This window comes from Xiphias gladius, chromosome 17, assembly GCF_016859285.1.
Source record: "Xiphias gladius isolate SHS-SW01 ecotype Sanya breed wild chromosome 17, ASM1685928v1, whole genome shotgun sequence".
Taxonomy (NCBI): domain Eukaryota; kingdom Metazoa; phylum Chordata; class Actinopteri; order Istiophoriformes; family Xiphiidae; genus Xiphias; species Xiphias gladius.
The window spans coordinates 10,279,491-10,300,812 of NC_053416.1; the positions used below are offsets into that span (position 1 = coordinate 10,279,491).

Genomic DNA, 21,322 nt, shown 5'->3' on the forward strand with positions numbered 1-21,322 from the left:
CTTTGTGATCATTAAGTCAAAACAAAAAAATACAAAGGCACGCTGCTTTGCAAAAATGAAAAAGCCTTCAATAAACGGGCTCAGCGCCTACACGTGTCAACTCACACCAGGGCATGTGAAAACAAGTAGCACCCGGTGTAGTCAAGAAAGTGGGTGTGTACATATCCAGGTCAATTCCAGCAAGGCATCAATATCTTAAGGATTAGCAAATTCATCACAGGCAATCAATAACATCAGATATTCACAAACAATCCTATAGACCAATAATTACAGTTAGATACTTTGTTTTTTGCCACACTTCTACAGAACCTCCGTTGTCAGCACGTTTAATCACAATATCCTAATTTTTGCCAAATCATTTTTGCCAATTTCTTTCTTAGACAAGTTATGCTTAGTTGTTTAATTTTTAATTTTCTATGCCATGGTCAGTCTTTCGGCAGACCATCAAGTGAGCAGGATTATTGCTAAGAGGGGAAAAAAAAAAAAGCTGATTAAGGCTGGAGTGCATTCCCGTATCCAAAGTTAGAGGCGGAATTGTGGAATTAACTGGATTCTGGTGATACCATGCTTTTAGGTGCATACGGCGGTCGGAACGGAACAGCTCCGTTTTTGTTTTGAACAGGTCAGATTGGTGAGGAGGTGCAAAGGTAAGTCCCTTTGACAATACAGAGTCACATTCATTGGACAGAGGGGTATCTGGGACATTAATAACTACCTGTGGGTCTCTCGTGACTCCTGGTGATTCGTCGTTAGCGCCTGTCTCCTTCTGGAGCTTCTAAAAGTTGAACATTTATCAGTTGAGCTACCACGAATCTCATGAAGACATCCAAGGTCATTAAACGAAGACATCAGTGGTTCTATTTCAATAGATGGAATCGGCGTAATTATCTAAAGCTGCAGTTGTAAATTGCATAATTAAGATGAAGTGATGAAAACCTTCTGGCCTTTTAGTGTGGGTGTGATAATAAGATCTCTCTCTCAAACACACACACACACACACACACACACACACACACGCACACACACACACACACACGCACACACACACACACACAGTCGCAGTGGAAAAAGTCTGAAAAAAGGAAATCATAATTATTGGCTCTGGCCATTACATCCTCTCTGGCGTTTAGGAGTTTGCATTTTTTCAGTCTTTTATCAGAGTTCTCTGTTCTCTGTGAACCCCTGCCAGTGAAAGCCATCCATTTGATGAAGTGATCTAACACTTTAGGTTTTCAAACAGCAGCTCCAAAACACCAGCGTGTGTCGTCAGGTAACAAACAGCTGAAAGTAGAAAAGGGAGAGCTTTCATTCTGACAGTCAGCAGTCTCCGTTATGTATCATAAGGACGTTAGAATACAGCCCCGAGATTGACTCTGTACTAGTGTGGGTTTCCTCAAACCAAAAAAACAAACCAAAAACAAAAAAAATCTTATTTTCTGTTGCCTATTGAAAGCGAATAATAACCTTAAAGTTAATTAAAGTGTGTAATAATCTTGCCACTTACAGAGAGGAGTAAGTGCTGGAAGAAACGGCTTGAACAAATAAATTCTCTGTGACTGTAATTGAAAGCATTGTCCACAAAATTTATTCAATTAACTGAGACTGATTTCCAGTCAAGGTGTTAATAAACCTCTTGAACAAACCACAAGGGAATTAATTCCCTGCAGGTTGAGTCATCCCGGTGTCACTGCTGGTAGTGATAATAACCATAGAGGACTCTCCTAAGCTTCTCACTGCTTGCCCACAGCCCACAGCAGCATGCAAACGTACAAAGTGAAAATACAGCGCAAAGTTCTGATTGGCTGATCATAAGTCCGAGGCAAAGGTTCACCCCTTTGTCATTCACGTTAAACACTTTTAGTCATACAAGGAAAGGACAGCAGGATAATTTAGCTGTGACTAATAGTGACTTGGACTTCATTATATTTTCCGATCCTTTTGCCTATTTCAGTTTTTTTCACAGCCTCAACAGCTCATGCAGCTTTGCCACGTAATAACATCACGTCATGGTCATACTGGCATCCAGCAGCTTTTAACGTAATAGTACATACAATCTGTTGCCAGTTCATTAAGGACACATACTGTAGCTCAAACTAATGCAGTCTATTACACCAGGCCTATGGTTCTGTGCAAACGCAGACAACGGAAGATGTTATGTGTCCCTGTTTTAAATATCTAAGTACCTCGTCTGATTGATGTCTTTCTTTAAAGCAACATGCTGAAAACCATGTGCAGGAACTGAGACTGAAGTTTGTTCCTGTTTCTCTTCTGAAGCTAGAAGGAGGCTGGTCACCGCTATTTGTCTGACACGATGGTAAATGACTCTTAATTATGACTGTTATGACTGTAAATTATTGCTCTCCTTCTTACCTTTTGTTTTGCTTTATTTTAGTATTATCATCGGTATAAAGGTCACAGTTTACTAAACATTAGAACCTTTTCTTACAAATTCTAATTAAGGAAAAGTTGAAAGGCCTCATTCCGCTGAATTGCGAATCCTTATGCTTATTATTTTCTGCTGTGGACATTTTCTGCTATTGAGATTATTACTATTCTCTAGTCAGTAGTTTCTGAAGGGACTTTCCACCATATTTGTCACTGCCGCCAGAAAATACAAATTTGGGCTAAAATGAGTGGTGCTGTAGAGTGGTATCTACTTATAAGCTGAGGTAGGAATAGCACTTCATAAACACACACAAAACTGATGCAAGCACCTACCCTTTTGGCAGACAGATTTTCTGTGTTTTTTACTTAGCTTGTTTGGTTCTCAAAGTCCCCCCAGAGACACCCGGCCCTGCTATTTCATTTGTAAAAAATGTGGGTAAGATAATTACAAGCCGCCGAACAAAGGCTGCCTCCGAACATGGACAACAACTTAAAATTGCCTCTTACATTCCTGCTGTTTCATCCTGTAGCCACATAATAAACACCTTCCATTACGCCCACTGTCTTTCTTTCACTCCCCTGTGCTTCCTTCACTTTTCCTTTCCCTCTTCTCTCCCAAGTCTGTCTGCTTTTGTCTCTTATTGTTCAGTAATTATCCCTCTGCTGGAGCCAGATGTTTAACGCGACAAACCTCGTCTTCAGCTCCATCATGTAGGGGCGAAGCCAGCCAAACTACAAACAAACATGAATGATTTAAGAAAATTTACACCGTAGGGACACTCTCTTCATTCCCATGTGCCTCCCCAGCAAAACATCCAGATCTAAGCTCGATGCTAGTCTAGTACTTTGATAACTATTAGCCTCTGTAGACTGAATTTACCCCTTTCTTGCATTTTATGCTAATCAGAAAGACGAGATTAGATAAGCGGATGAAACTTTAATCTCTCCTGGGGCTATGGGGTCATTGCAGCTGAAAGGACAAAATATTTATCAGAGAGCAATAAAGGACAAAGTTTAGCTACACACTGAGGATTTTACAACAAGTATTGTATATGGTATTCACAGCATGTGCAGATTTAGATAAAGGTCTTGGGTTTATGTAACTGGTTCAAGCCAAACTGGATTAACTCACCACTATATGGTCGAGTATGCAGATGTGCACTGTTAATGACTGAGCTTGACAGATGTAAATTTGAATGTATGTATAAACATATCCCCAGAAGTGGAATGAATTGATATCTGTTCACATTTGAGATTATGTTTACAGCTGTAAGTGGCTTTCATACTCAATTGTATAGAAAAAAATGTAAAGAAAGACATTTAATGTCAAATATGTCAAATGTAGAGTGTGGTATTCTCCAGTGTAGGGGTGTAGATGGAGACACTGACTGTGGCAGAAATATTTGTGCAGCTGGATGCCAGTTGGTACAAATGAACACTAGAAGTAGTTCTTTGTACATGTACCTGCATCAGCTCATTGAAAAGAGGGTGGGAGGCTTTATACAAGATAAGTGAATCCTCTGCCCACGCCTCCAGGTTGCCTCCGCTCGGCCCTGTGACTCTGCCAGCCTCAGCTGGACAGAGTCGATGACCAGAATTCTTCATAGCCTGTATACGGGGAATGTATGTGGAGAATATCAAGCATTTTCGGATTCAGGTCTGCTGCACAATGTCAGATTTCCGAAGGGCGCAATACTGTTTTTGGAGATTTGGTCAAGACAAATTTAAGATAATTAGAGCTGTAATGCTGTTTAGCCATCTGATATAATAGCATTATATCTTTTCTGCCAATCACTGACTTTCAGTGAACATAAATGAATGGGCTTGCTTTATTCCGGAGCCAGATTCAAATATATTTATGCAATTATATATATTTATTTAGATATTTAACTTTCATAAGTGTTAAAGACCGTCCATTGACGGTGAAGGCTTCCCTTCAGTGTTTCAGATGAAGAAGAGACCTCTATTTCCTGTGTCATCCGATATCATAATCCCGACTGGCACACCCACAAGAAAAAATATGTCCAACAACACACACACACACACACAAACACACACATACACACACCAGGTTTCTTTGTCACACTGCTTTGCTGTTTGTTTGATACCTCCCCTTCCTGCCTATCACAACAGGGCAGATTCAGTCCGACCCAGAGACTCAGAGATAATGACTGTGCTCTCAGATTCCCCAGAACAAAAAATAGAATTCCATAAGTGTTAAGTTTTCAATATATATTCATAGGGGAGAGTGGATGGGGTCACACTGAATGAATACAATGAATACCATATGCAAATAACTTACAGCTGATCCAGATTCGTATTATTTTTCTCAGGTGTGGATGTACCCATTACTGTATGTAGGTGATCTAGGAGTGATCACATGTTTTAGCTCGGCGTTCATGTGAGCCCCGCTCGGACGCGGGAAGAAATAAACAAACCTTAATGAATCAAACATGAGCCGATGCGTCCACACACCAAGACCTGTGTACACACCCCGCCTGTTTAAGTGCAAGCACATAAATACAGTCATTGTGAGCCATTCAGCGTGCTTATGACCACATTTGTTGTTCGTTATTTTAAATGTGTTGGAAAGATAGAAGCTGTGAATCATCTGAAATGAGACCCGTGAGGTGATTTTTTGATTTTTATCAGTCTTGGATGACAGAGAGAGAGAGATATAGAGGGATATATAGAGAGAGAGATAGATAGAGATAGATAGATACATATAGATATAGATAGATAGATAGCTGAGGTTCTATCTATCTATCTACCTATCTATCTCACTCTCTAAATCTAGTCTATTAGTGAGAAAAAAAAATTGACAGTGACATCAAGTGGCAGAAAGTGGAGAAGTCCAAAATTAACGTCTCTTGCAGACTCACTGGAGCGCAGGAAACAATATTGATCTCCTTAATTAAAGAATGATGTGAGGGGAATTGGAAATGAGGCGAGCTGCATCATCCACTCTCTCGGAGGGCTGATGTTAGTGTCTCACTGACGTCTTCCTTATTTGAATTGCTGATGTAAGTGAGACTGAAAGCCGGTGCCTTCATTCGCAGCCTTGCTTACTACAATTGTTACTGTTGGAGTTGGCTGCTCCGCTCTGATAGAGTGTGGGTGATGGCGTAGAAAGTCACGATTGTGTGCGCGCTGTAAATCGTCCGGGTGCTGCACTGCCCTCGTGCAGGGCAGTGCAGCCGCCTTTTTCTTCACGTCAAGTAACATGTAGAAAAGCGATGTTGGACAACCGCTTTTTCGACAACCGCTCATCCAGAAAAAAAAATTCACCATCGACACCACCCTGGGTCCTCAGCAATACACCCACCATGTTTGAAGTCGATCTGATGTGCAGTTGTTGAGAAAATCAAAATACAGACAGACAGAGATTCCTCCACTTATAGTTAGATGAAGTAGACCTGATGGTTTAACTCTAATTGCACGTTGCAATTGCACGCATGTTTCAGCAGAAATCAGGTCATATCACTGACAATAGGATGCATTGAAGAAAAACAGGGTAATGTAAACAGGAAGTGTCCGCCCCAGGAGTGCGGCGGTTAGTATTCGCGGGAGTGGTTATTGAATGCTCACACGGATTTAATACAAAATATTTGCAGTTTGCTCAGTCAGGAGACCTGGCACAAGGAAAATACTAGGATTGTTAAAAGACTAACTTAAAACTAAAAAGCATGTTTCAAAAGTTGAGAAGATAAGAATATGTTAAACGACTAGTAAAGATGGAGCTCATTACTTGCTTAGAATTGAAAAATTCAGAGGGGCGTTAAGAAGGCTACAGTATAAAGCTTGAAAAGCTGAACTTAGAGCTTAAAGTTGTCCCCCTCACTGAGACACAGATTTTACTTCAGTTTCGTATGCCTTCGGTAGAACCTAAGAATGATCGATTAAATGTTTATTCCTTTCATGCAGCCCTAACCAAAGGATTTGTCATTGTACATTGACTTCCGGTATACTACATCATACCAGGCTATCCTCTGCATCAGCCTTTGCAGCTTCTTTCACATGTGAATGCACAAAGGCTCTGCCATCAACAGTTTCCTGTGCTTGAAGATGAATGTGCAGTTTATGGTCTTTCCACTTTTACAAGTGACATGAAGGGAATTAAGTTTTATTCCTGAACACACTGCCCCCAGGTTGTGCTTGACCATAGTCGCATGGGAAGCATTTTTTCAGAAGTGAGTATGTCGAAGTCATAGACACACGTCACACCCGCGCATCATCATCCTCATCGTCATCATGATGAACACATGTCTGGAGTGAGACAGATTAGTTATTGGTTATTTCCCAGCTTACCGGATATTATGTTATTGAATCTTTTGTGCCTTATGTGTGGTTTGTGTGCATGTCTGCGTGTGAGGCTTTAGCTATAATCATAAATATGATCTGCATATTTAAGCAAGGTACATGTGAGGTTTTTTATTTATTTTGGGGGGTATTTTACAGCTCTCCTAGATAGTGTTAGTGGAGAGATGACAGGAAACAAGACAGAGAGAGATGGGAACATTGCAGTTCATGGTCGGCCCCCTAAGATGTGTAGGTGCGCCCCTGGTGTTTTTGTGTTTTGTGGCCATGGTGTTTGTCTTGTGAATATATTGTGATAGCGGCACAACAAGCAACTGAATTATCAGTCAAAAAACAAAATTAGACCAAACAAATCTATCTATCTGTTATAAGGATTCAAAATGCATTTACAAGCTAACAAATCCACATTGAAAACCTTGAAAACTTTATATAAACATACTCTTAATGTTTTGTACCAGACAACAAAAAACAACCATACAGGCCTCAGCTGGGAAATAAAATCTTTGTCTAATCTTTGTAATTTGTTCACGATGGATGCAGATACAGTATTATGTGGTTCTTTGTGGTGTTTGAGGTAGATGTCATTCTGGGTTGTTGCTAGGGTGACTGTGTGTTTGCAGTGGTCACAGAGGTGTTTCGGCACCTCTGGAGAGGAAGAACACCTTCCGAACGCAGCAATGGCAAGAACAATGCACTTCATGCTAGAACCTCTCTGAGAGTAAGAACAGATCTGGGGCATGTACGGGTGATTTAAGAGAACTTCTCATATTCCATAGGTTTCTTGTTATTAGATTTTTAATGCCTTAATCTCACTTAATTTGTAGGTAAATGTTACAGAAATCAATTGAAAACAAACATCAAAAAACTAAATTCATTCTAATGCAAATTAATAAGCCTGTCATGTTAACCATATCATCGACATGGTTCCCCAATTTGCCATTTTCCTGTGAGGTTTGCCAGCCCCGCCCCCCAATTTGACGCATCAGCATTCACAGGTTGAAATGAGCAATTTGTGGAAAGTTTGTCCTGTTAAAACTGGTTGGGTAAATCCGACTTGGAACCCTCGTGCTAACAAAACTTAAAGAAAAAAGTAAGAGAGGTTTATGACAAAAGTAGGGAAATGTTCTTGTGAGAGGCCCTTTTTTGGGCAAAAACACTCATTTATTCCAAACTCCCTGGCTTTAGTTATTCTGGTCCAATACAAGACGCATTTAGCAGTCTAAAGATAAAGAGATGAAAAACAGTAGTTATAGAGCTTGTGAGAGGAGAATGGACACGGGGAGAGGGAAAAACAAAGTGTCCAGGGGGAGGAGTTGTCGTGGTCATCACTCAAGGTCAGTGCACTGCTGCCTGCAGTCTCCCTGAGTGTCAAGCTGTTTCCTTCCTCACAGTATGGTGAAGGAAAAAGCAGGAGAGGAAGGGGGCGGTAGTAGTTGCCTTTAAGAGCCTGAATGTATCCATTAACTTGTCAATGTGCGAAATAGCTCTTTCCTTTAATAACTGTAACAGACACCAAACTAGGATGATTGTTACACTGATAAAATAGAAGAAAACAGCCATTATATTGCACCCTTACATAAACAACGAGGATGTGGTTCAGAACCCTGTAAAATTCTTTATTTCTTTACAAAGTGTGTAATTAAAGAACAGTTCCAATATAGCCACATTTATCTAAGTTGAACTAATATACCAAAGGAGTCATTGCAGCAATGAAAGTTAAAACATATCATACCATGTAGTAATCTGTGAAACGCATTTGCCTTGCTTCAAACACATCTTGACTTTCAGAATATTGCACTCTTTGTAAGCTAAAACCTCTCAATCCGCCAATAATGAGAAGTCTCTCCACTCTGGGTGTGGAGTTGCTGACACAAAGCTTCAGAGTGATACATGGCTTATGAGTGTGTGACTAATAGAAATAGAGGGATAATCCCTCTCACTGCTTGGGTCTGCAACTGACTGGCTTTGGAAAAGAGGAGAGAGGCTGATACCCACTCTTTCATCCCAAAAGATAGACGTAGAGAGGAAGGAGTAAGAAAAGGAGGAGCGGGCAAAGGAATGATGAATTTAAAAAAAAAAAAAAAAAAAAATTTAAACAAAATCCCAGGCAGCCAGTTCATATTGTAATCACCATGGTAACGACAACGAAGAAAATGGCAACGGTTTGCCAAACGCCAAGAAGTGTGCCTCACTTATGAGCCAGTTACTAATCAGAGAAAACCTGATGATAATGTCGGAGAAACGCAACATGGCGATTATTGCGGAAGCTACGTGATATTGTGTGTGTGTTAAATGCGATGCGACTTGCTACTGACGCAGAGGGAATGTGTTGTTGGCACAGGACACAGCAAAAGTCATGCCTCTCTACAGCTGGTGCCACTGATCTCAGAAATTTGACTCGTTTTCTTGATGTTTAAATTGCAACATTCATTAAATTATTGACTGAATTAATACTGTTCTTAAAAATTAATCAACATTTGTATTGTTGTTGTAACCATATAGGTGGAGAGCGGCACGTGTCAACAAGTTGATGTGTCCATGAGAAAAACTCTCCGAGGGTCAGAGTGAATTTATCCCTGCCCATTTTAGAGGCTAATGTGGTTTCATTCAGGTACTTGACCATTTTCTGGTCAGTAGAAGGCTGTTGTTGTTGTTTGCCTCCATGATTTTGTTGTTTTGTTAGAGTTACTATGTCTGACTGTGGGGAGAGAAAATATATAATTTCCTCATTTAAAAAGAGAATTTTTACCTTTGACTTAACAGCTATTTAGCGGACATCAGTGGCTTTTATAGCTTTTCTGTGTAATAGACATGTTTTCTCGGGCCTGTTTGACAATTTTGAACAATTTCTTAACCAAAAATTGCAAAAAAATAAATATAAAAGTTGAATGCAGATTTGATTGATTCTGCTGTAAAAGTTTTGGTTTATGAGTAAAGATGTAAAGATTAAATCTAGATGAACACAAGAAACCAGCATGAAAAAAATAGCTTTTCCTTTGTAACCGTGACATCGTTAAAGGTGCATTAGGCAACATTTTTAAATCAGGTCTAATCTTAATTTAGAATAGTGATTAAAATGACCCCTTCTGTCATAAAAAAAGATGGCAGTACTGCGGTTCCCACTGAGAATCATTTTGCATACAGGTCTGTACAGCTTTGAGTTCATTGTTTCGATTTGCAAGTTCATATAAACATGAGGGCAGCCACTCTCATCCCAAGAGCTCCCACAAGCCAGTTGTGCACTACCCACCCAGCACAAAATGGCAGAGAGCTGAAGTAAATCAATTCAAGTCAAATATATTTCAAAGCAAAGACAGCCCAATATTCTTGGTGAACCACACTGGATACAAAATGCCAGTAAACTTGACTTACATTTCACAGGCAGTGAGTATTTGAGACTGAAAAAAATGTAAGTTTGTCATCATAGATTAAGAGAACACAAACATACACGTCTTGCTCAATATTATGATTTAGATTTGTGTATTCTCAACTGTTTTGTTCTTTTTAAATGATTTCTTTCCACATGTTTGTTTTCTTCTTTTTTTTCCCCAGTTCTGAACTTTGGGAGCATACAGGAGATTTCTATTCACTGACCAGTCGGTATTCTGTGTCAAAGTGCCTGCAAAAAGTGGGCGTTTGCCCATTATTTTTTATATTAGAGTCAGTGTTTTTGTGGACATGTAGATGCCTTCAGTATGTCAGATGTTTAATAATTAGGTTGCTCCAAAGCACGTATCAGATGACAAACACAACATCAGTGAGGTGCATAGGGGTTGCCATGTCCTGAAATTAGAGGTTGGACAACTCAAAGAACTTCAGTTTGTTAACACACTACAGTTGTATCTTATCTAGCAACAAACACTCTGTAGAGCAATTACTACAAAAAATAGCTTGTAAAATGATGCCGAACACATCAGACCACAATTCTGTATGTACTCATGTATGTATCTACCTACCTTATATCTTTAGCTCCTACCTCTGACGATGGAATCTGTAGTTTCATAATGGCCCGTCTGGCTCTCTCTCTGTTCGACGGAGCCGGTAAAGTGCTGCCTCGAAGCGGACGGCGGGCTGAGGATTCAGAACATCTCTGGATCCGTGGCCGTAAGTCTGAAAGGCACGAATTGAGTTTGTGAATGGAGGCTAGAAATAGGAGGGATGTACAGATCATGGGCCTCTAAGTGCCCTTAAGTGTGCGACGAGACGAAGTGGGGGAAGCTCCTTTGATCAGAGCTGCTACTAATCCCACCGACATTTCAGTAATTAAGATAAACTAAGATAATCTAAAGGCTCTGCGCACCCACACATTGGCTAATTAAACCTCTGGTCAGGTGGAGGTTGGCTGAAGCTATGCTGGGAATTACGTGATGGTACGTAATAATAAGAATGATGATAGTGTAAGTTTTCCCACCCTAACAGGTGCAACAAAACCAACAGAAGAGTGAGGGAGCTGTAAATCCAACACAGTTTATACAGCCCCAAAACAGTCTTGACGAGAGGTCTAATCGGGTGAAAAAAGGCTTTGAGGGTTCTCTGCATTGCCCTAACGTATCCCAGATATTATATATTAACAGCATTTTCCTTATTAATCTGGAAATGAACTCCGGAGACACATTTTTGCGATGTCAAAATGTAGCAAACCTCTTGAAAACATTAGCAGTAGAAGCCACTTTATAAACCTAATAAGCAAAGACAATTTGTCACTTGCCATGCCCATTTCTCAATGTTCCACTATACGGCTTAAATTTGCCAAAAATCATTACAAAGGAGATGCATCAATGCACAAACAAAGAAAAGCAAGACACACGGTTACAAATACATAATTTAAACGAGGAAGAGTGTGCTGTCAGAAATCGTCTGAAATCTCATCAATCTCTGGTTAAATAGTTTGACAGCAAAAATAACTAGAGGGCATTCAAACCTCTGCCATCAAGTCACAATTCTTTAACTTGCAAAACTGCATCCTCCTCAGTGGTTTACTGCCTTCTCTGATCCGCCTGACATTCAACGTTTCAATGCGCAATTTTAGTACTCTGTTCCCCTGAGAACCAGACTCTTGGCAGCTCTGGTTAAAATCCTGGTTTCAGCATTGTTGTTTTTGCCGTTACCTGATTAGCCTCATACAAGTTCAACCATCCATTGAAATTTTAAAACGAACATTTAGTTACCGTAGGTGACACTTTGTCTTAACTTTGAACGATAAAGCGGTCAAAAAAAAAAAAAAAAGCCACAAAAACTACATGCATAGCAAAAACAAATGCAGATTTTGTCAAAAACATTTCTGTTTTCAAAACATTGCTGCAAATTCTCAGTTTTCTGAATCTGAATGCCTCATAATCTGTACCAGTCCTTTTCCAAATACAAGGGTTAGATGAAGACATCTGAGTCCCATCAGTGTCATTTTCTTTTTCTGACATTTTCCCGTGTTCCTTTCGCCTCTCGAGTGGTAGTGACACTTTTGTCGATATTCAGGAATGCGGTTCTGGGAGTTGGCTGTTCTATTGGACAGTTTCCTTTTTTTTTTTTACTGTGTAGCTCTCTGACCGAGCAGCACTAACTGTGGCTATGACACTTGTCACATTTTCTACGGTTGGTTATATCTGGACTGAGGCCACCAATCAATATCTCCGACACAACCTTGACCTCCGTTTCATGTTGAAATTTCCGTACTCCAACCGTGGCAGTTTCTTATATACAAAATTATAGAACAACGATCACATTATGTGCATTTTAGCACTAATAAAAAGGTAGTATGCATGGCTAATTGCGCTATTTAAGTGCTCAGGATCAACAAATCCTCCAACCTGAATTACCATATAGGACATTTGTCCCTGCCCTCTGACCCATATTTCTCCTGAAATAGCTTCTACTGGGCCTTCGCTTTGGTTGACATGGTTATGGTTCAAATGATAAAATACTTCCGTAAGGTTACAGGACCTTTGTCGTCATGTTATAATAATAAACATGTGGTTAATGTTGTGGAACGAGCATGGTTTAAACAAACAGCGATGACTATCGGGTTCACATGGAAAATGAACAGCGGCCTTCTGTGTGACGGTCCTGTATTTTGTTGACAGATCCATCCTCCCCAACCCTCCTCCGACTTTGCCGCTCTTTATATGACGTCACCTGCCGCCTTCTTTTGCTCCTGTTACAATTAATACGGCCGCAAGAGCACGCCTAAAATAAAACATAACTACGGGTCATAATAAGCTGCTTGCACAGACAACCTGTGGGGTTGTATTTTACAGCGGAACCGTCTCATTGGGATATAAGAAATTTTGCAAGCGGGCTGGAATTAATAAAAGGAAAACTTATTTCTTCTTACTTCACCTATTTTACATAAATAATATTTTTAGTACAGTAATGCACATTTTTTTAACGAGACCCTTAAAATCCCACTTTAAGCACAATTGGTGCTGTACAACTACTCTGAGTTTCTAACCTGTGTAAACCTGACAAGGAATCCACATTTTAAATGCGCTTCGCTGATTGTGTTGGTTTCAAGTTGTTTTGCCAATTATTTGTACAGATCCACTCTCCTTGTTTTGTTCTTTTTTTAACCACTGGTTATGGTCTGACCGCTGCTGTGCTGTAAGTGTTTTCCTTGAATGGCCTGTGAATGGGCAGGAACATTCCTGGAAAAATGAACCTCTGCACTCAACGCAAGACCAAACTGAAAGAAAACTGAGCAACACCACGCACAGGGGGAGGCAGAAATGTGGGATCATTTTTCACCGGGCCTCGATGAACAAAATCCGGCAAAAAACACAAATTTTGAAAATTATAAAGTGAAATCACTTGTTGATAATCACATGATTGATTCAACGTCATCGATTGGTGTTCTGTGTTTACAATAGCCTGCTTTTGTCATTTTTAAATGTCGCAGTTGGAAAATCATAGGTGTAAATCATAAGAGTAATGATTGGATGAATTCCATTTATCTGCTTCAGTTTCAGGGTCCTGGTATCGCACTCGCTGTCACGACTTACTTGGACACTTGAATAGAACAGAGCCCTTGTTGATATTATTAGTAACATCTCTGCCTTTCCTATGATGAGTCAAAATGTCCGCTGTAAAAAAAATGCTAATGCATCATTGCATAGTGCATTATTGTCCTTATTTGAATAAGAAACATATTCTAAATTCATCAGTTTGAATACGTATGGGGAAAAACAAACTACTGTGACTATTAAGGTTTCCTGAGGGCTTATAGTGCTGTAGTTTGCTTGTACTGCTATTGACGCAAAAGGGTGAGAAAAATACCACAGTACTTCTGGACAGTACTTTGAAGGGCTGCCAATTATCTGGAGGTTATCAAATTGGTCGAGAAACATCTACAGTGTGCATGATGAAGGCGTATCTCCAAACAGCAGCTGACAGTTTTGACATGCACTAGTGTGCATCACAACTCCGGGCCTGATAAACAAGCACGGGCAACTTGGCACACCCCTATGCCTTGAAAATCGGTGGTGTTGGGCATATACACTTCACTGCACATATCAGTTTCCCTCTAAGCTGAAATTGTCTATTTAGCAAAGATGTGCATTATAAGACAAACCTTTGGATATATTTCAGTATTATTCAAAACAGCAGCAGAGGACTTTATTAGTATTCCCATATTTAGAACAATTAAATTCTGCAAAAGTGTTGATATGCGTTTACCGGAAGAAAAAGGACATTCCTACTCTATTAAAATGCTAAAATGTTCCAGGGACTTTGCAGGACCCTGCAGATGCATCTTAACCAGGACATACAAGTAGAAGTGCTGTTAGAAAACACAGTCTTGTGCTGAGGAGATCCATGAGAGCCCTGAATACAGTAAATGGGAAGAGGAATATCTGTGAATCGGTAAAACTCGTAAGACTGAAGCATCTATGGTGGTATTAATTCAGCCCTCTCGGGATAGTCAAACATCCATTCACAACTGCAAGCTGCGCTACCCGATGGGTATCTTGTACGGTGTCTCCAGTGAAGTACACTTAATACTTAAAGAGACAATCAGCAAAGCTATAAAGAGAGAATGAAATCAATAATTGCGTTGTTCTGAAGTATCACTCCAATAACACTTAAATCTACTATCTTGTTCTTATTTTACTCTATTTCCCCATCTCTTCTGTTTCTCTCTCTCTGTCTCTAATGGACAAGAATTCTTAAGAAAAAAATGTGTGTGTATTTGTTATGGAGACTAATCCAGCAGGGGGGGGAGTGAATTGTGCTCAGTGATCGATCATTTTGTACCCACATTAGTTTGGTCACGCTGTGTACGTACATGCACACACAGCCGCATGTCCTTTTGTTTATAGTAATGTGTGCGAGTGTGTGAGACCTGTGTCTGCAGCAATTACAAATGAAGGAACACACACACACACACACACACACACACACAGATCCTGCAGCCAGACGAGAAGTGGTAAACTCTGAAGTACGTGGTCGGGGTATGAATAACCACTGGACTGTACAGGGCCCCGACTCTGGTGCAGTGGTTGACAACCTCTGCGACACAGCACCAGATACACCTGATAGAGTTTTTGCAGTCTGGTTCTCCAGCTACTCTGTTGAGAGAACACAGTTTGAGTAACACATTCTGTGAGACCTTACTCCTCTTTAATCGCCTTATAAAAGCCCGTGAAGCGTCTCTTTCATTTCATTCGCGACAAACTGACATTTTCATATTGGCATTCTTCAACACAGAAGTGAAGACAGAAGACTTGCATCTGCAGTGTGGAATTCTTCAGCTTAATCGCATACATATGAATTGAATAATGACTATTTTGATAAGAAACACTGATAACTAACAGACATTCAGTAGGTGGACAAGGCCTGCTTGGCTCAATCCAGCGTTTGAGGCAAACCCCTCAGGCTCCTGATGATGCTAAATTTGTATACTAACAGCAGAATTCTGTGTGATGTAAAGCTGAAAAAGCAAACCTATTAATTATTACAAGCTTCATAATAAAACAATACATTTTTGAAAATATGACCACTACATTTATAATTCTTGCAACCTCTACTATTGACCTTTTCTGACTACTCTCAGCTATTGTAGACAATAATAAGATTTTTTTCTCAAAAAAAGGGCACTAAAACATAAAAGTAGAGTAGCCCTGTCAACCCAGTCCCTGCCTTTGTCACACAAATCTCCTTTGTGGTTATTGTTTTGCTCTGTTGGCCCCTCTGGTTTCTCATCATCTTCAGAGGAAGCACAGTGACATCTGCTGGCTGTTTATACTCCTCCAGAAATCAAAGCGATTTTTAGATGCAAAGTGCCCCCTGGATCATTAAACTGCCATTAGCTGTATCTGAGATTGTGAACATGACAATTTTGCAGCAGAAATGCATTTTGATTTTCTTTTGTTCCTAGATAGGTGACCAGATGTGCCGTACCGTTTACTGCTCCAGAAATTCCTGTCTAGCTATGTGCTATAGCCATGCTTTTGGAGGAGGCCCACCTGCATGGTCACCTCCAGCTGTTGACAGCTGGTGTTAAATTACAATGTATATACTGACCTCATTGTGGGTGGAGGCTGTTTATGTTTAAAAGAGTGAGTCAACTGTGATGATTTGGTAAAACGTCACATCTGTTTGCAGTGACTACAATAAGTAATGATGTTCTAAGATATAACAATGGTGTATTTGTCTGTAAAGTATTTTATTTTTTACAATTATACCTCTATTCAGAGAAACTAAGCGACTTATATGACAAATTTCACTACTATTTCTGCCTCATTAAATCCCTACAAAGAATTCCAGCCCAGTTATTGTTATCTCTTCAAAGGTTGCCTGTAAGGACTACACATTTTGGTGCGACTCTCAGGAAAAATTCTTGCTGTCTTTGTCACAGGGAACAAGGAAATGATGCAGTAGTTACTACATACCAACAGAGGAGCACAGTTGAACAGCAGTTAATTTCTAGAAGGATTTCTGCAAAATTCTTGGAAATCCATTCATTTGGTGGCACATCGAACATTTATTTGCCCTATATGTTGAACTGTATGCTTACCTGTATTTCACAACCTCACAGGAAGATACTTTTTATGAGTAAAAGAGTGTTCAGTACAAGCTAGGAAACTACTTTTGAAATATCAAACTGATTAGATTTTTCCTACAATGATAACATAATCCTTTCCAGAGCAGTAACAAATCCTTTCCTCTCTGGCAAATTATGCCTTTTTGTGGCACTGCGAAAGGACAGCCATACAATATAATGGCTCTCTATTACAGTGCGGTATGCCTGACAATCACCATCTGCGGTAAAAACTTTGATACACTGAGGAACCATTTATCTGTTATCTTTTAAAGACACCGGATAAATGATTATACCAGAATGTTATAAAATTTGCTCCAAAGATTCACCAGTTCAACTTCCTTGCCACAGTTTATCTTGTCTGCTTCACAGACCACAATTGCTTCAATAGGGCAGGAATAATGTCATGTTAAAACTTATACTGTGACTGCTGAATTACACTTGACCCACTTCAAGAGATGAGGATTTTTCTCTTTCAGACAAGACCGTTTTTGACGGATGAAGACGAGCATTTTATCTTGCCTATTAAGAGTACAGGAAACCCCGAGAGAGATAAAGGAGAAGAGAGAGACACGCTGGAGAGTGTTTTCTGCTCCACTGCAGAAAATCTAAGAAATGTACCTGCACTGGAGGACACAGGACGTCAGTACATATACTTATGTGTACAGTGATTCCACCCGGTGGCAGACAATGACTTATGAAGCAGAAACTTAACCACCAAACCTATCTCAAGGCGCACAGACTTTGAAAACCATTAAGATACTACTCAAGATACAATTTTTTATTTATTCAGCTTTGATTTTTTTGTGTTCGACTTATCTTAAGATGCAGTCTAGGTATTACCACTTACCGCATTCAATTTGGTGACTTTCTAAGTTCTCAAAACCCAAAATTTAGGACATGAGAATTAACTTTGGGTTTGCCTGAAAAGATGTCACGACTCACATAAATTAGATACTTTGTCCAACAAGTGGCTGCATGGTGCCTGCATACACCTGGTTTCACCAAAACACAGACATGCACATCATCTTATGCGGTCTGCTGCATTTCATCTGCCCACTTTCCTCTCACTCCTGATTTATTATCCCTCATTTCAAAGATCTCCCACCACCTTCTGTTTCTGTTTCTAAGGCCAAGGTGTCATTACTGACACGGCGTTTTGTGAATTGAGCAATGAAATGTGAGGCATCATGGGCTTTTTAAGATTTATTTTGGGTTCATTTTGTCAGCTGCACTCACTGGAACACTGTCAACAAAAACAAACACTCAAAAAAAATTTTTTAAAAATTGTTGTGAGCATCCGATGTTGTCACGAGGGGGAGCTCTTGCACTCATTAATTTACTGCCCTCACTCTACGCATACCAAAAGTTTGAACATACATAAAGGACACAGATCAGTTTTTCCTAACCAGGGTTATGACAGGGAATACTTCAGCTATTTTGATTAAACAGAAATGTGGTAAAAGACAAAAAACAAAAACAAAAAAAAGGAAACATATTTGTTTCCAGGGGGAAGTAAACACACAAATAGGATTAACAATGTATATTATTATTTTACTGATGGTGTTAAATATCGTCTAGTTCAAAATTAGTCCGAATGAACACATTTGGAACATGGTGGTGGTTTCGACAGAGGCGCACCGGACCTCATGCCCAGCTTGTGAAACTACGTGATATGGAACCGACATTGACGTGACACTGACATGACCGAGCGTGGAAGTTCAGATTTGACCCTGGAGACGTAAAACACAAACAAACATCACACAAAACAAAATGCTTGAGACACTCAGAAACGCCTGTAAAAGCGAGTGAGTGGACCTTGAGCTTGTCAAACATTAACAACAATCAAGATGACGATGTGGAACTTCTAGAATTCCGTTACCTAGTTTGGTATAATACAGTTTTTATACAGTTGGCGTAATGTTCGAGCATGTTACATTCAAACAAAATGAGACATCGCTGTCAATCAGATTTTTTTTTAACTACTTATCTATTCATTTAGTTTCCATGAATAGTCTTGGATGTTTTTCACGGGAAAATTACGTCAGCAAAAAGAAGTACTTAATAATTAATGGAAAGAATCCCAAAGATGTCATTTATAACGTACAAAGGGTCTGGGGACCATCATGAAGACTTCTTATACAAGCTGCTGGTTATTTGGATATTTTTAGCGATCTTTGACCAGAGGACAAAAGTCACACTGTAGCAGAAGCTTTTCAATTTGTCTCAAGGGGTACTGTAGATATAAGAGCCATAGAACATTAAATATTCAAATACTTTCTTCACATATCCTTCCATTTCCAACACCGACAGAGCCAACAAACTTACAAACGTCAAACTGCGATAGTAGACTGTTGGTTTTGCACAATTTGAAGGAAGAGACTAATCTGCTTTTGTCTGAATAGTGAAAAACACACAACAGCAGGAAATACAATCGAAAACATGTTGAAAACAGTTCTTTTACCTCAGCACAAACAAACACACACACACACACACACACACACACACACACACACACACAAACACACTATAGAGACAGTTTTAAAAGGGAGGAGTAGTGAACAGATTAGATGACAGGCTTACAAAATCACCAAACAGGTTCTACAGTTTGTAACTCAGCCACGACATTTATAAGTGAATCCATCATAATGGAGAAAGGTAGAGTTTCCTTGTTGTGTCAGAGACTCTAAATAACACAATGCGACCACAGTGACCTGCTGTTGGCAGCAGCTGTGAAGAGGAACATGAGGACTGTCTCCACCAGGGATCTGTCTCTCTCTTTTTGATTCACAATCCATCTCCGTCTCATCGCTGTGAGAAATGATATCCTCCCTCGGTGCATTTAGCCCAGAAAGATAATGCGATATGATGACAGACAGAACGAGGCGGAGAAGCATTTCCTCGGAGGTTTGCTCATAAGAGAGTACACTGAATAAAACGCAATGGGGAAAGAAAGCAAAACATAATGATTTGTATATTATCTGTTTTCATAAGCACAGCTTTCATCAATAGACTAATTTACCCACCTTACTTTCTGTCTATTTTACTTTACACACATTACTTTTCATCGACTTCCTAATAGGTTAGCCAATAATTACAGAGATGCATATTTATTTGACTGCAATCTTTTAAGTCCAGTGACTTTTCTATCTACAGTCTACAAAGGTCTTATTCCCAATTAAGGCATGGGTGTGAACACTTTTAACACTGGCAGTGACTAGACGTACTATAAAGCCTTTTAATCATGACTGTGGTCTTTTGTAGTAATTGACCTAAAGTCACAAGGGGCCTTTTCCAACTGCGGCGGCCCTGTGGCTTCACACCACCCTTTAACAGCGCTACATTTCCCCTCTGTGCTTGTTTATGTGAAGATGTATTTACTGCAGCTGTAATAGGGATGAAAGATTCGGGGCCCTTCTTGGGCACTTGGGGATGTCAGCTTAAAGCTGCATCTATGGCTGAGTGAAACTTGCTTGTTATGAGCTACTTCATACTGTATGTATTTTCACCTAGTGGGTACAATATGAGTTATTTTGTAATTTGATGAGAAAAAAGTAAACATCAGTGCTGTCTTGAAGGCTTTATGTTTACTTGAGTATAAATTTGACATTTCTAATCTTAACTTCTAATTAATTTTATTGGATGTTTACAGTTTGGTAAATTGAGTCTTGTTCATCAACATCTGTCAAATTATAGAATTAAGACTTAATTTCAAAGCAAACAACAGAAAAAGGAGAAATGTTGTTACTGCACGCCCAAACAAAACGTGTTTTGGGGTGAAATGAAGACATCAAAAACATTTTCGGTTTGGCTCTGTGGAAGTAATTTATTTCTTGTTTGTTAGGAGTATCAAATCCTTAACACATATAATTAGCTACTGGCAAGGACCATGCATGCAGCTTTAACATCTAACTTTGACATATGACCTCTGTAAGTGCTCCGACCATCACATCGACATAAAATATTAAGTGTTACAACATAAAAAGAGCGAAACGGGGGCTTTGAAGAGTAATCCTCGTTTCCCCCAGAGGTTGCCCGCGTGAAATAGGATAGGGTTTTTAAGTCCTAATAAGTTCTTAATTTAGTGGAAATACACACAAGAGGGCAGGCACAAACAAAGACACACACACACACACACACACACACACACACACACACACACACACACACACACACACACACACACACACACACACACACACACACACACACACACACACACACACACACACACAGGGTCAATAGGAGCTTCCCATCATGCTTGAGTTATTTTCCCCCACTAAATTATGGTTTGTGTGTGCATGTGTTTGTGTGCGCGCGTGCACGTGTCCTTGTTTGCACTACACATTCTGGGGTCCGGTTTCATGATATTTCAACTAAAGGTTATACAGACTTGTAAAGCGCACTGAAAGTAAAAACACATGGGGATAATGTACGTTGTGATCGGGTGAAAAAAAAAAAATCAACTATATAAGTCTTGAATTGAATTTAATGTATTGACAGCAGCTCATTATGCTACCTCATTCCTCCTTTTATGCCGGTTTTGGGTGCCGACAGTCAGAGTATGGCTTAACACCTACTGAGGAAAGTTAA

General features: G+C 39.7%; 1 long non-coding RNA gene across 3 annotated transcripts in view; it reads right to left on the minus strand.

The window, feature by feature from the left end:
* Window positions 1–21,322, minus strand: part of LOC120802263 — a 171,716-nt gene that overhangs the window by 79,325 nt on the left and 71,069 nt on the right. For 2 of the 3 annotated variants that reach the window (XR_005709210.1, XR_005709208.1), the window contains exon 2: window positions 10,659–10,812. This is a non-coding gene — a long non-coding RNA (uncharacterized LOC120802263). The remainder of the gene's footprint in view (window positions 1–10,658; window positions 10,813–21,322) is intronic. The other variant, XR_005709209.1, reaches the window with a different exon arrangement.